The sequence below is a fragment of the Paramormyrops kingsleyae genome, chromosome 14 (genome assembly GCF_048594095.1).
Source record: "Paramormyrops kingsleyae isolate MSU_618 chromosome 14, PKINGS_0.4, whole genome shotgun sequence".
Classification (NCBI taxonomy): Eukaryota; Metazoa; Chordata; class Actinopteri; order Osteoglossiformes; family Mormyridae; genus Paramormyrops; species Paramormyrops kingsleyae.
Window position 1 is genome coordinate 10,606,021 of NC_132810.1, and position 15,860 is coordinate 10,621,880.

General features: G+C 42.5%; 2 protein-coding genes across 10 annotated transcripts in view; both read right to left on the reverse strand.

Moving 5' to 3' along the window:
- Positions 1-14,077, reverse strand: part of wars1 (tryptophanyl-tRNA synthetase 1) — a 111,754-nt gene extending 97,677 nt beyond the window's left edge. The window contains exon 1 of the mRNA XM_072699302.1: positions 14,074-14,077. The gene's annotated coding sequence lies outside the window, so the exon portion shown is untranslated. The remainder of the gene's footprint in view (positions 1-14,073) is intronic.
- The window catches only part of begain (brain-enriched guanylate kinase-associated), a 206,096-nt gene that overhangs the window by 55,762 nt on the left and 134,474 nt on the right, over positions 1-15,860 (reverse strand). The window lies entirely within an intron of this gene.

Below are 15,860 nucleotides of genomic sequence, written 5' to 3' on the forward strand. Positions count from 1 at the left end.
CCCCTACCAAGCAGACTTCATCTCATCAGTGGGAAAAACATGTCAGCGGAGCTGCCATTATAGTCTAAGAGGAACCTGTTTTTAATGTCATTTTAGTTGCTATGCATAGATATAGTGCCTCAAGCAGGGCAGCTAGATATCGACACTCGCTATTACCGTAACAGAGACATTAATAGAACATTAATAGAACACAGTCACTCAGTGTCATGAATCTAGCGGGAAATGCAGTGCATGTCATGAATGCTGCGTGGGTGGGAGAATGTAAATACTGTTGTGTGGGCGGGGGTGCGTAGGAGATGGCTGCCGTAACCCAAGGGGGGGGCAGTGAATAGGCAGGGGGCAGTTGATAGTACATGCATGGCAGGAAGTATATGCAGGACTTTACCCTGCCGGGGGGGGGGGGGGGGGGGCATCAGAAATGACGGTAATTGGCTGTTTAAACCAAGAAGACAGGATGAGAAAACTGATTTTTCTCCCATTCCTGTATACTTCTGAATTCCATTAATCCGCAGAAGTTACACCCCCTGTTCATTCACATCACCACCAGGAGACACATAAAATCAATAAATGCCACTGTGCAATATAAAAAACCTGACAAGTATGAAATATGTTCTGGTTTCCCTTTTCTCCTGTGTGCAATAATAAAGTGTATAAAAAGGGCACCAGATGGAGGTGAGGAGTCATTCAGGCACAAATCTATGCAAGCTGCTGTTTTCTTGTACCTTGGAGAAAAATGAAGAAAATCATTTTGACAAAAAGCTCTATAATCATGAGATTTCTCATGCAAATCTACTCAATTGAATTTCAAATAAAATTAAGCTGAATGGATGATGAAAAAATATTTTCATTTGGACTGTGGCTCTGTAACAGAATGGGACCAGCAGAGCCCAACTGTGGGCACATTTTTAATAATTTAACAGATCAGATCCTGGCCCCTTGCATTTCACACATAACCTGATAGACCTTGGGAATACAAATGCCCTCAGAATACAGATTCTGTCACAATGTGTCATAGATGTTGCTCCATCTGCCACTAACCTACACAGATGGGGCCCCTTTCCAAACCCCCAACTGTCCACCACCTAGCAACATGGAATATTTAGTAATGTGGTAAATGTTGACCTTTCATTCTGACTCTACTATAGATGGATACATGGGCAGAAGCTAAGAACTGCTGGAAATCCTTGATTTAGAAGAGAAAAGGAGGATTAATCTAGCTAATAAGGACACCATGTCACCTCGCAATAGCCTGTGAAAAAGGGTCAACGAAAGACAGGAAAGGATCACGTTTACAGCAGGGGACGGGATGGGAGAGCTGCGCCGCCCTTGACAGATACTGTAGGCCACCTTCACTAACACTGGGCTCTGGCAGCACCTCATCATGCCCAGAAACAGCGCGTGTTGCTGACGAGCCTCGTCTGTGGACTACAGGACAAACACTGATAGCGAATGAAAAGGCACAGCCATAAAGGACTGACAAGACCATGTAAAAGGGAATTAAGTGTGTGTGTGTGTAACACACACAATAGTCAGTGTAACACACAAGGCTTACCTTTCTATTTTGTCTTTATACAATGCGGTAAAAGTGAGAAGAACAAAATGTGTTGATATTATAAAGTAATGATAAAGGAAAATTTCTGAAGACAACATAATATTTATTAAATGTCTTGCCATTTTAATGCTGAGTAATGATAGTACAGAGGCAAAATTTCACAGTAACTATTTTCAGGGCTTAGTAGTACTTTAAAACAAGTGCAACAGAGCCCCACTAGGTCATTATAGGGAATTACAGTATTTCTCAGGCTGTCTTGGGTATTTGGAGCTTGACACTTCAGCACTATGAAATATTGCAGCTACTGATATCAGATGGTCCAGCTTACAGCTCCATCATTTACAGATCCAGATTAATGTCTCCTTAAAGCAGACACATTTCTTTGCTGAAGAAAAAATTACTGACTTTTGTTGTTTCATCAATACATTCTCAATAACTGCTCATACAATGCGGCACTGTGGAGAGTATGGAATCTGGGAGCACAGGGTATGATATTTAGGATTCTCCCTGAATTGATGTCAATATATTGCTCTCACAGACACAGACACACACGTTTCTAATTATATCTTTGTGGTTAACTTGTAGTTAATGCCTTCTACTAACTCTTGTTTATCCATATCCTAAAAGAAAATGGTTTACGAAAAAAGGAGAGTACAAAGTGACTTGTTCCAGACAATGTCCCAGCATCCCTGGCTTTGCTACGAGAGGCAGCATGCTGGCCCAGGGCCATGCATCTGCTGGAGTGCCCTTAAATCAAACCAGTTTGGCTTGGTCAAACCTTTTCAGATTATCTGCAAAGCTGGTTTCACTTTCATGTCAAGCTGAAGTTTTCATCTTGAAAATCAATTCACCTTTAGGAGAAGTTATCTATGACTTTTCCAGAAACGCCAAGTTTTAACTTTAACTTTGATACCAGTCTGTGGTGATTCATAACATGCTGTGCAATGAATAGCGGAACAAAGAGGCTACAGGATAACCTATAAAATACTGTATCATTTTATTATCTATTAAAAACCTTTAGTGCCATACAGCTTATGACACAACTAATAACTATTAAACTGTGAATGTCTGATCTACATTTCCCTAAGACGTTAAAAGCGAGCCACTAGAATGTAAAAAGTCATCAGGAATAGAGTGCCGACCTGGATCTGGTTAGGTGCATCTAGAACGGACATCAGACATCTGCTCATAAGCATTTTTGTATATTTATTTTTTAAGGATACCCTGAAGGTCTATGGGGAGGCACGGTAGTGCAATGGTTAGCACTGTCGCCTCACATCTCTGGGACCAGGGTTCTATCTGTGTGGAGTTTGCATGTTCTCCCCGTGTCATCGTGGGGTTTCCTCTGGATACTCGTTTCCCCCCACAGCCCAAAAACATGCTGAAGCTGATCGGTGTTACCAAATTTCCCATAGGTGTGCATGTGTGAGTGACTGGTGTGTGAGTGACTGGTGTGTGAGTGTGCCCTGTGATGGGTTGGCGCCCCATCCTGGCTTGTTCCCTGCCTTGCCCCCATAGCCTCTGGGATACGCTCCAGACCCCCATGACCCTGAACAGGACAAGCGGTTTCAGAAAATGGATGAAGGTCTATGGTTCCCTTAAAGTGAATTTCTATGATTTTCCCGTGGTCATAGCAACAAGAAAATATTTGATAAGATCAAATACTGCAACATCTTAAATGAAACCCTTCTGCATGCCTGATTATCTGTCTCATATGAAATCTATTCACCACCACCGTAATAGAAGAAAACTAATTTCTATGAAACCATATGACTTTTCCCTGCAGACCAGCTTTCAAACAAGCTGATTTGCACTGACTGTTTTTGTTTAGTCAGTATGCAGAATCAGACAATGGGTTAATTACAAGGAAAGAGTAGACCTCGAAATATTATAGATTGTGGCTGGACGATGTGACAAGATACTTACATAGTTGAAAAAAAATCGAAAGAGAATTATATAAAATTCTAAAATTTTATGATGAACTTTTATTTATGAGGTCAGCACCTTTTCTATCTTTATAAGCACTTAAAAAAGAGATTGATAAATTACACTTGACATACTGTATAGAACGTATCCTAAATTACACAATGAGGGAAACTTTTTTTTTCTTGATGTGTTCAGCAGCCTAAAGTGTAAATTCATACCCAACAGACACTGCATTTTCATCTTGGTCTGAGAGGAACATAAACTTTCTGCTGGCTGGATACTTTGTCAGAGCCACGGTCAATACAGAAAGACAAAGTCAAAGCACCGCAACTTCATATTTTATTAAAACTGAGTTATGATCAAAATTGGGTGTCTCATGCTCTATTTTATCTCATAAGTGCCATCTCAAGCATTCCAGTGCAACAATGCTCAGTTTTGAGGAAACCACTATAATTTATCTACCTACTACATGTAGGAGGTGGAAAGTCAAAACACTCTGAAGCCCTTTTTCTCAGTTCCATTGTCAGCGTAGTTACTGTGTATTGCCTTTGTAGTGCAGAAAAGGATTCTGCTAGGCACCGTGTAAGTGAAATTTAAATAAGCCTGATACGCCTGTGACATCAATGGGAATGAGAGCATGCTGGGATTGCAGTCAATGTCTCATGTGTGCTGGGGGGTGGGCCACACAAACAGTTTCAGGTTATGAGATAAAGGAAGATGCACCTGTTGTGGTGTGTAAATGACCTGACCTTGAAGGGATCTCTAGAAATGTTAGGATTTTTAAGGACAGAACTGAAGGGCCCTGTACTAGGAACCCTGACAAGGGGGCAAGACAGAACAGAGGCGAGCAAATAAGGAACAAAGAGACGAGCAAATAAGGAACAAAGAGACGAGCAAATAAGGAACAAAGAGACGAGCAAATAAGGAACAAAGATGAGCAAATAAGGAACAAAGAGACGAGCTAATGGGCAACATCTGGCGAGTTCATGTAGGGATGTCACCTCCAGAAAAGGTGTAAAAATGGATGTTGATTTGTATACAGCAGGGGGGCTCTTCTCCTTTGCATGTGGGGAACACCTGTACGCATAGACAAAATAAACAGGACATTCTTCCCATCCTAAGGTGTCTGCATTTTATTTACGTCCGTCCAAAATGTTTAACTTCCACAGCACCTCCACTGAAGTGGCATCAAGTCCAGGCCTCCCGCTTACGGCACCACTCCAAACGCAGCCGACTCTGTGCTGGTGTTAACGGCAGCCTATGCATGGGACAGTCAATCAGTAGTCTGGCTGATGCCAGTCGTCGAGACACGGTGCAGGATGACACAGGGCGTTATACAGAGTCCAACACCTGTGTCTGGACGGCAGGTGCAGATGTCACAGGGTTCTGTAATATCGGCCCACAATACTACGATCCTCCCTTGGTTTGGTCTGTCTTGGGTGACTGGAACCTTCACGACGTGTGTGGCTGTCCTCACCTGCCCATTGGTTCCAACATCGGGTGACTACGACATCTGCATGTCCCACATGCCGGGCAATTGCACGATACGACCCCCCGGCCTCATGCAAACCCACAATGCGACCCCTATCAAACTCCGTCAAGTGCTGGTAATGCTGTCTAATGCGCCTACGAGGCATCCTCTGTGTCTAGACGTGACAGCTCCTTGCAAATCATATCATTACATATCCATCGCTGGACAGCACGTGTGCTGAATTGCATCCAAATCGGACTATTGCTTCTGGGTGCTTAATTTTTTTTGTTTGATGCTGAGCGTATTTCCATTGTACTGATTTGCCTCTTTGTCTTTTCACACCGTCTGTGAAGTACCTCAATTACGAAAACAATCAGTTTGTTTAACCACTGTCCCGGCTCCCTCCTGTTCCTGAAGCTACATAAAAATAAAAGGCCAAACTAAAGCACTGGTCTCCTGGCACTACTGAAGGAGTGATCAGTCTTCTGTTCCTGCTGGGAGCTCCTTAAAATGCTGGTGTCATGGGAGAGCCGAGGCACCTCACCTCCGGCCTGGTCCTACCAGTCAGCTCCTCTGCCGGGCCAGTACTCACACATAGGCACACAGGTCACTCCGGGGGAGGGGAAGCATGCAGCCTGGTAGACACAGCGGTGCACCTCCGTGAGCAGCCTGATAAATACGCACCAGGTCAAAGAAACGCTGCCCCCTTCAGACACGGCAGTCCGAGCGGCTTTATTCTTCCTGAACAAACTGGAACCTGACGCTGGCAGTGCGACTTACCCGCTCCTACTGGAGGCCTGACAGGCTGTTTAAAGTGAGGCGGTCGAACCTCTGGGAGCTTCGTGGTGGTGCTGTGCCAACCAGCCCACTGGAGACGATTAACCCTCCAGGGCTAGAGAGAGCCGCTGCCAAGGACACTGGGCGGCAAAGGGAGACTGGCCTCTGGTCAGGATGGGGCGAGGCTGGCACTGGTCAGGATGGGGCGAGGCTGGCAGATTGGGGCTGGCTTAGGATTGTTAGGCTACCTGAAAGGAGCAAGCAGCAGACACACTGGGAACTCGCAGTTGGGCTTTTCCATTGACCTTCGCCTGCTCTGCATTTTCTAGGTCCTGCACTAATCTGAAAACCCCGACAAACAGCCCCCAGGGGCACTTTGTGGAAACATCACTGTCTAGTGTCTCATGCCACCTGCTCTGGAGCCGTCCCCAACACCACCGAGGGCTTAATTAATAATTACTTAATCTTAATTACTGTATAATTATTATAAGCAGCTGACAACTCAGGAAGCTCACAACAGCCAAGGCTTTTGACAGGACTCAAGTGTGAAAGATTAACAGCACGGCCCTTAAATACGTAGACTTATTGGGGGGGGAAGAAATGGACAGTCAAACCAACACAGATCTCAGATCAGGTGTTCTCATTAATTTGCACAACAGGAGTACGCTGATGTACTGCATTGGTACAGACTGCCCCCCAGAGGAAGTCCGACATGGCGTCTACCATCGATCAGCAGTCCCATAAATCAGATGGTGCCTCATTAGCAGATTGGCTCTGATGGCAGCCTCTCAGGAATGCGTGGCACTCGCTAATTAATAGCTGGGACTATAACGAGAGCAGAAAGCTTCAGCTCAACTGAATATGCTGGGCTGAATAAAGAAAAAACCTATGTGATAAAAAATGCGTCTCTTATTTGCATCTGCTCAAGGAGGATATTTTGTGTTTGCCACAGAACCAAAGAGTGAGTCCTCATTAAAACAATTTAAATGGTGTTTCAGAGTTTTAGGAAAGATCCGCAAGTCCAAAATATTTTGCGAGTTTCATCGATTTTCATTTTATTTAATCTCAGGTGCAGTGTATCATTATTTGAATTATGGAACACTGATGCTAGAGGATAATAAATCACAATAGTAACAAACCCTGTAAGGCATGCATCTCTCCCCACTGCCCGTGAAATCAGTGCTGATGGCTGCGATAGCACCACAGCTGCACGCGTAGAATGTAGGCCAAACAACACACCGCTGAGACTAGCATCAATAACACTGACTGTTTCCATGGTAACGGCCAGCCTGCATATGTATGAGAATGGGCACGTCTGCATCCAGAGAGGCCAAGCTCGGAATATAATGATGGGCTCGTTCATTTAAATGATCGTTACAACCGTGACGTCCCCAATAATGAATGACATCAGGGCATAAGTACTGCTGTCTCCAGTCCACTGGACTTCGTACGGTGTCACAGGTGATGGGAAATTATAGGTTCATAGCAAGTATTTGCTAACAGTAATTTAAAGGCAGCAATGCAGCAACATCCCATGGTAAATAATATTACATATGAAGGTAATTTATCAATTATTGAATTGGAATTGATATACAGTAATGTGTATTTTCAAAGTTCTCTGCAGTTTAATTACACACTTCAAAAGATTTTAAATATCAGATTTATATATATGTATATACTGTAATCATATTTATACTTCACTCTTTTCAATATGTTCATCAGAAATGGCCTAAACAGTCTAAACAGTGTGAAAAATCATGTCAGTAATGCATTCATATATTTTAATAACATAATTAAAAACATTCACTAAAATATTTTAATGAAATAAGCAATTATAAGCAATTTCTAGTACACTTCATCCATTGTCACAGCTAAATGCATTTTATCTGAAGCAAGTTTTTTATTGAATGTATTTCTTACAGCAGAAAAAGCACAGTACCTCCTAGGAAGTAATTTGTCATTAAGAGATTGTATTAGTGCTACCACTAAATGTTTAACTGAATCAATGTCATTCCTATACATGTAAATGTTATAAATATACGCAGGACAAGTCTTTGGAGAGGGTAGTTTGTTGCTTTGAAGGGGCCAGCGAGATAAAATCAGGCATGACGTTTTCCCCTTGAATGTGTGGGGGATGAGAGGCTTTCAAGGCCATTTGTTTAGATGCGGTGTATATGTCAGGCTAATGTAAAGCACCGAGATGCCGACAGGTGAGAAATTGAACTAGAGTAGAAGTTTATTACACTGTCAGTCATAGCAAGGCTGGCCTGTTTGTCCTCTGAGCGGGGAGCATGTGCTGACGGGGAGCCAGGAATACGGGTAGGAAGTAGGATGTGACACACGATTGTGACATCACCGATCGATATAGTGACCGGGGCAGCGCTTATAAAATCTCGCCAAAAATCTTACGCTCCTGTGTAAGACATTTGCCAAACGGCGACAAAAACAAAACATGTCCCACAAACATACATGCATCGGTGTCATCGATCTCTTCATAGTAGGTCAGATCTTCCATATTATCAGGCAGAACTGCAACAACAGTTCTAATAAAATAATCTCGTGTGATTGCACTAGACAACAAACTGCAGTGGCCGAGTCTGAGCCTCCTATTTACATGCTAATCTGTGGGCTACAATAGTGGCTGATAATTTGATTGAAACTCCATGGACTATAGGCAGACTCTTCTGGGACTATGGACGCTCAAGCAGACCCACCCTACCTGCCTATAAACCATACAGAAAAGGTTTCTCTTTGTTACCAGAGCATTTCAGTTCTGTGGCCCTTTTCTTTCCCAGCTATCGAAGACAAAGTAATGTCTGTCCCCCCCAAAGTAATGTGGCTTTGTGTTTTGGCTACTCAACAGCATCCACTCACAGGAAATGGACTTGTGTGTTTGATCTCTCCTTTCAGTGTAATTACCAATATAATAAAATTCAATTCAAATGTGAAATCATACATTTGTTTTTATACATATTCGGATCAATGATCAAGGAAGACCATAATGTTGCTTATCTGTATTCCTACAGATTATTTGTACAGTTTCCGATTACATAAAAATAGGCAACTGCGTAACTGGCCACTTTATAAAGGCTCATGTGTTTTTCAGTACTATCTGACGGAGGCTTTGTACCCATTAAAAACTTCAAAAGCCTCCACTAAGGACAGGCATTGTTGTCAAATAGTGCCTATTGAATATGGATGGTAGAAGCTTTGTCCATATCAAAAGGATGTGACAATGCATGCTTTATGAAATGCGTAACTAAGGTCTTTTATTTCTTAATAGTTCAAAACTGCCGTCATCAGCAATGCACCAAAAATGCACATCATGTCTGCACAAATTGTTTGGATTCAATTTCCATCATGTCGGTATGTGCTTGTTTGCTATTACTTTGCTGTAAACGTACCACTACAAGCCACAGTTGAGTGACCACAAACCATACGATAATAATAATATAAGGAATTCACAAACCATATAGCCTTAAATGTCTCGCTGCTATACCCTGCAGTCACCTGACACATGCAATTACAAGGTGAAAGAAACAGCCATATATCTGCGGGCAGCTCCTTCAATACCGAGGCAGGGTCTTGAATCAATAACACCTGCAGAGTTCAATGATCTGCTTCTGAGAGGCAGACCCATCTCAGATGCAGTTGGGAATTGGATGCGTTGCCGGGAAACCAAAATCAGCTCCCGGATGCAGCCGTGCAGGGCTGGTATGGTACAGCCTGCGGATCAGCCATCATACTTCACGGCTCATCTTGCCAAAACGCTGGCAGCGAGCACCAGTCTCACCCGAGGGTAATATTACGGTTCCACAGCTGAGCACACATCCCACCACCCCCCAAACTTTAATTCGCAATTAAAATTTATTGTTGTTAATTGTAAGCTGAAAAAATGCCAGAGCTTCTTCACAGCATACACTACACAACCAATATATCCTTTCTGTTCCATAAAAAGAAGTACTAGTAGGTCCATTTTAATGTTAGCAAGCTTCCATGTGCTCCAGACTCTAGCTGGACCTTCTACATAATGCATACGTCTTCACTTTAGTTTAGGGAGTTCTGGCATAGTGATGGACACACGTCTACACTGTTTAGGTTATTAATCTAAATGGCCTTTCTTTCCAAGAGCAGGATCTCTGTATGGTTATGACCAAAACCATAAGATGGATCAGTTACTGAGATACATCCTACAATATAAGTTGTCGTTCAGGTACTGATAATGGAAGACAAGGACAGAAGAGGTCCTAATTAAGCATCTCATTTTCTCTGCTCAGGGACAAAGAATGGCTTTATTTGTACAGCTTCAGTATCAAAGGAGGACCAGACCTTATCTATGACATAATTACAGAGTGCATTAGTAAACTGTTGCTCAAATAATTACAGAAAAGTAATTGTTGTGTATATTGTTGCATCCACTAAACAGAAAAAAGAAGAGGTTGGGAATTTAAGTAATGCGTTTCTCAACTTTCTTTTTTGAATTTAGATATTCTCATAGCTGTCAGTGCTACTGTCTTTTTGGCTGTATAAAGCCTGCAGTTATAAGAAACACCAGGATCACTTAAGATCCCACTTTGTCTCCTGGCAGGCAGGGTGCGGACACACCGTCCAGGCAGGTGCGGGAAAACCGCTTTCACCCAAAAGCCTTTCAGCTTAGCCGTACTCTCAGACGGATCTGAAATGTCTCTGCATACCACGAGAAAGCGCCAGTAAAATCTGATATGCTGCGTATTTCATATGCTTTGCGAACAACTGCACAAGCAACACAAAATTAACTTTCCAGCCCATAACTAAATTATTTAATTTTTCCACTTAGTGCTCATGTTCTTTCTTTCAGAAACTAAACAAATGACTCAAGAAACACAACCAATACGCTGATTGGCCCATGTCGAATGCGCCCAGATGCCTGCTACACAGTGCATATTCATTAACCTGTCAGTGGGAGATTAAGCTCATGACATCCCAGTGCCCTCTGCAATGTTTGGGACAAAAACATGTTTTTCCCTGATTTGCCCCAGTGCTCCGGAGTTTTTCCATTTCTAATCCAGCTATTCACAAGTAATTCACAGTAAGTGCTCATTCTACACTGGAAGGTATCTGCCTACATGCTGGTTTTGCCATGTGGCTTCATATGCATACCCCCCCCCCCCCCCCAATTTTAGAGTATCATAATGTTTGGGACATAGCAATGGTGTGTATATTACTGTAAAGCAGTCATGTTTTGTACTCTGAGGCTCATCCTTTGCATGCAATGCGATTCACAGACATCACCAGGCGCTGAGTATCTTCTCTGGTGATGCTCAGCCACCTTCAGCCTCACCTTATTTCGGGGCCTTTGTCCCTTTGGGTTTCCTCTTCAGAATATGGAAGGCATGTTCCATAAGATTAGAGTCAGGGGACTAACTGGACCATTCATGAATTTTCCAGTTTTGAGCTTTGAAAAACTTAAGTAGTTTTTTTTTTTGCCAAACTGTAATCTGGCCATCTACTTTTTGTTGATAACTAGAGGTTTGCATTTTAAAGTGTAGCCTCTGCATTTCTGCTCATGAGGTCTTCGACGAATAGCAGTCATTGACGAATCCACAACTGACTCCTGAAGATTGTTTCTTATCTGTCGGACAGGCGATTGGGGATTTTTCTTGACTATGGTGAGGATTCTCCTATCACCAGCATGTACGCAGTGGAAGTCCTTCTTGGCTAACCAATCCCTGTGCGATCAGTCAGCTCTTCCAAATAGTTGATTTTGATAGTCCTAAGGTTTGAGTAATTCCTCTTATGGTTTTATTCTTGTTTTTCAGCCTCGAATTGGCTTCTTCGACTCTCATTGGCACAACTCTGGTCCTCATGTTGAACAATGGCAACTATAGACTCCAAAGGTGATTAAAAAAAAAGCTTGGAAGCAAGCCTAGGTATTTTATGCCTGCACTAATGAAGCTATTAAATACACCTGAGTAATCACAAGCACCTGTGAAGCAAAATGTCCCAACCATTATGGTGCCCTGAAATGAGGGGGGGGGTCTATGTATTACAAGCTGTAATTTTTACCTAGTGATAACAAAATATATGCACATACCCTTAAATTAAAGGCTAGAATGTGCACTTCAATCACAAATGATTTTTTGATTATAAAGTTAAAAATTGTGGAATACAGAGGCATGGGTCTTTGTCCAAATCATTACTGAGGGTTCTGTACATTAAATCCATTCACACATCCATTTTCTATACCCGCTTGTCCTATGCAGGGTCGCGGGGGTCCAGAACCAGCCCAGAGGCTACAGGTACAAGGCAGCAATAACCCAGAATGGGGTACACAGATGATATATTAAATCCGAAGAGTTACACATATGAGTAAATTGTGCAATCCTGCATATAGAGTTAACCAGAAGTCTTCTGGTGGGGGAAAGTGATTCAGGTAGAATTTGCTCTTCAGGAATACGATGCTTAAGTGTTCAGAACTGGGGGGCCTGTCTGCTGCCTTTTCCTCCCTTCATTTGCTCTGTAAAACCGCAGACATTATCTCCAGTCCCCAGGCCAACACGAGCATTTGTCAAGCTGAAATATATGTGACCACAGCCACAGCACTTCAGAACTTCCACCATCAGAAACCCACAGTGCAGATGGAAAAGTGAACAAAATGTATTCTATGAATTTTTGATGAGACAAGCCAGCAGGGATCCAAAGTAATTCCCAAAGTTTTTTTTTCCCTCAACTGCACAGTATGGTCAAGCAATAATATAGATGTATTTCATTTGGTTTGTGATGTATTGCTTGGATGTTAAAGGGGATGGTTTCTACGCAAGTAGAAACAAACAAACAAACAAACAGAAATTCAAGCAGAAAAATCCAATGGTTTTCTCTGTGGTTTAAAGGAGGAATATCCATCACTAAGTGCTCTCTGGCCATACTCACTTAAACACATAGTCCCTTGAACAAAAACCATATTTGTTTCTCTTCTGTTTGAGAGCCTCTGAAATAAGGAAGAGCCTGTCACTGTTGATCGATGTCGTACTGAGATTCTACAGCAGCCGTCACCACACTCGGTGAGCAGGTTTCCGTGGTACTTAACAAGACCGTCAGCCAGAAGATTAAAAGGTAAAAGCGGGCAGCTTCTCACCTCTCAACAAGCATATGGCAAAAGGAGTGAGAGATAAAGATAAGTAAGAAAAATTCTAAGGAAGGAATGTGAAGATGAAGATTTGATTTGTGGTCCAGTAGGAAGTGATGGACTTACTGAGGAGGCAAAAGCTAAAGCTCTTCTTTATGTGCTCTAGTCACCTTCAGTGAAGAAATCCCACAGGAGAGCTACTGTAGCACAGTTAATGTTGGCTATGATAGAAAGGTGTCAGAACATACAGTGCATCACCGCTTACTGCGTATGGGGCTGTGCAGCTGCAGACCGGTCAGAGTGCAGCTGACCCCCGTCCTCTACCGAAAGCGCCTACAATGGACATGTGTCAGAACTGCACCATGGATCCATAGAAAAAGGTGGCCTGGTCCGATGAGGCACGTTTTCAGTTGCATCATGTGGACGGCCGGGCGCATGTGCGTCATTTACCGGAGGAAGAGATGCCTCCAGGAGGCACAAGCCAGCAGAGGCAGTGTGTTGCTCTGGGCGATGTTCTGCTGGGAAACCTTGGGTCCCGATATTCATGTGGATGTTACTTTGATATGTACTGCCTACCTAAACATTGTTGGAGACCAGGTACACCCCTTGGCAGTGGCCTATTTCAGCAGGATAATGCGTCCTGCCACACTGTGAAAATTCTTCAGGCGTGGTTTGAGGAACATGACAAAGAGTTCAAAGTGTTGACTTGGACTCCAAACTCCCCAGACCTCAATCAGATCAAGCATCTATGGAGTGTGTTGGACACACAAGTCTGATCCATGGAGGCCCCAACCTCAAAACTTACAGGACTTACAGGATCTGCTGCTAATTGTCTCTTTGCCAGATACCACAGTGTTAAAAAAATAATCCACTAATCAACAAGAATGAAAGCAACCTGTCCACAGAATTCACTGAATAGCGGGTGCATAGATGCTTTCTGTGCATTTTGGTTTTCATTTTGTGTGTGGTTCACATGGATATATTTTGAGCATCATACCTCCTTCTGATCCACATGACATTTACCACACCTACTGGAACATGCTGACCCCCAAAATGGTTTATGATTAGTGGAAAATGGTTTGACAAAAGATTAAGAAATGTCTCCCCTTTCTTTAAGTAAATTAGACTTTTTGATAACAGATGTCTAATTTAGGCCACCCCAGACATAGATAAGAGTATACACATATACCATCCATCCATCCATCCATCCACCCATCCCCACACGAACAACAAATCAAATACAGTATGAGAATAAAGATCAAAAGGAAATGACTGAGTTCAGTTGTGATTGAGATGACATCTACAATAAAAGATTGGTGATTTTTTTTCCTTTTCAAATTAAATAATTTGTTAATTAAATGCAGGTAAGCTGCTATAAACAAAATAAATTTTTCAATCAACATTTTAATACTTATGTTTAGGGTGGGTCATGAAACACTGATGAGCTAATTAACTTGGTAAAAATTGAAACTACAGTATATACACTAATGGGGAAAATGGGACTGCAAAAAAAAAACAAAAAACTGCATTTTAATAGCATGATTAGCATAACAGAGTGGCAGTCCCATTAAATCAGCTTTCAGAGATACTTGTAGGAATCTGCCTCCGCAAGCCGCATTTCATTTCACATTTATAACAGCAGACAAGTACGCAACCTTTATAAATTAGGATGCCTAAATCTCTCAGACTTGGCGTGCGACAGAAATTAAGATTTTACTTGCAGCAGAAACACTGTATAAGGTGACAAGCTATCAAATATACACATAGGAGAAGCAAAAAAGAGCACACCCCCCCCCCCCCCCACAGCCCTCCAGGAACAGGGGGGAGCGTGACGGCTTCAGGATTTCCACCCATCCATCCAGGGCAGGACCACAGGGGGCGGATACATGGACAGGATGTCAGCACAGTTGTCCCTTGATATGCGCAGGGGATTGTCTCCGGGACCCCCTTCAGCTACCAAAATCCATGGATGCTCAAGTCCCTTATATAAAATGGCGTAGCATTTTGCATATAACCTATGGACATCCTCCTGTGTACTTTAAAGTGTGGATTCAGTCAAGTGCTCGGTGCATGGCAAATTGTAGTTTTGCTTTTTGGAACTTTCTGGAATTTTTTTTATTTGAATATTTCCAAGCCACGGTTGGTTGAATCCACGGATGCAAGAACCACAAATACAGAGGGCCGACTGTATATAAAGTGGCACACTTTAGCGGTCAGAGTAAGGGTAGCTTTAATTATTCCCATCACATGTATGATAAAGTTATGCATAAATGTAGCTGAAGTACTTGTGCTGTGTGCTGTCAGGTGGTACATCCTGACAGAGCCCGCTGCTTGCAGACCTGTGGACAAAACCCCAGGGGATTCCTGGCTCACGAAGGACCATCTACAGTGATTGACAGTTAAGAGCCAATTTCAGGCCAGGAGACATGGGGTAATTGCTAGGATGACACTGACAGACTTGTTTTTATCTTTTACACAGTGCACTTTCCCAACCTTACCGGTAGATATATCCACACTATCTGAGCCTGGTGTTATTTAGAGAAGATTCTAAGCTCTGTAGGCCTGTTTTAACATTCCTCTTCCAGGGGAACATAACTGAGCCATAGTTTCTTTTGGCTGGTTTCATCTGTCATGAACAAGGCCAGTAGATACATGTGGAGAGTATTAATCTATTATTTAAAAGTCAAATGAAAATCATTATCTTAGCATACACACATCATATAGAATAAAGTCCATAATTAACAAGCCTGATAGCTCTTTCAAAAAAGCTGAAGTTAAATCAGCATCAGACAAGGAGGCGTAGTGCATGACCATCGTAGATTTATGCTGAACCAAGTCACCCAGACACATTACTACATGCTAGTGTCACCTGAGCTGTATTTTGCTGTAATTCAGCAACATGGAGACTGAGGAGGTTTTTAACAGCACAAAATGCTTTGCTTTTATGGCTGTTCATGAATAAATTAAAACTCTTCTGATCCCCACTACAGTTTTTCATCCTGAATAAATAAATTAAGAACTACAAGTTT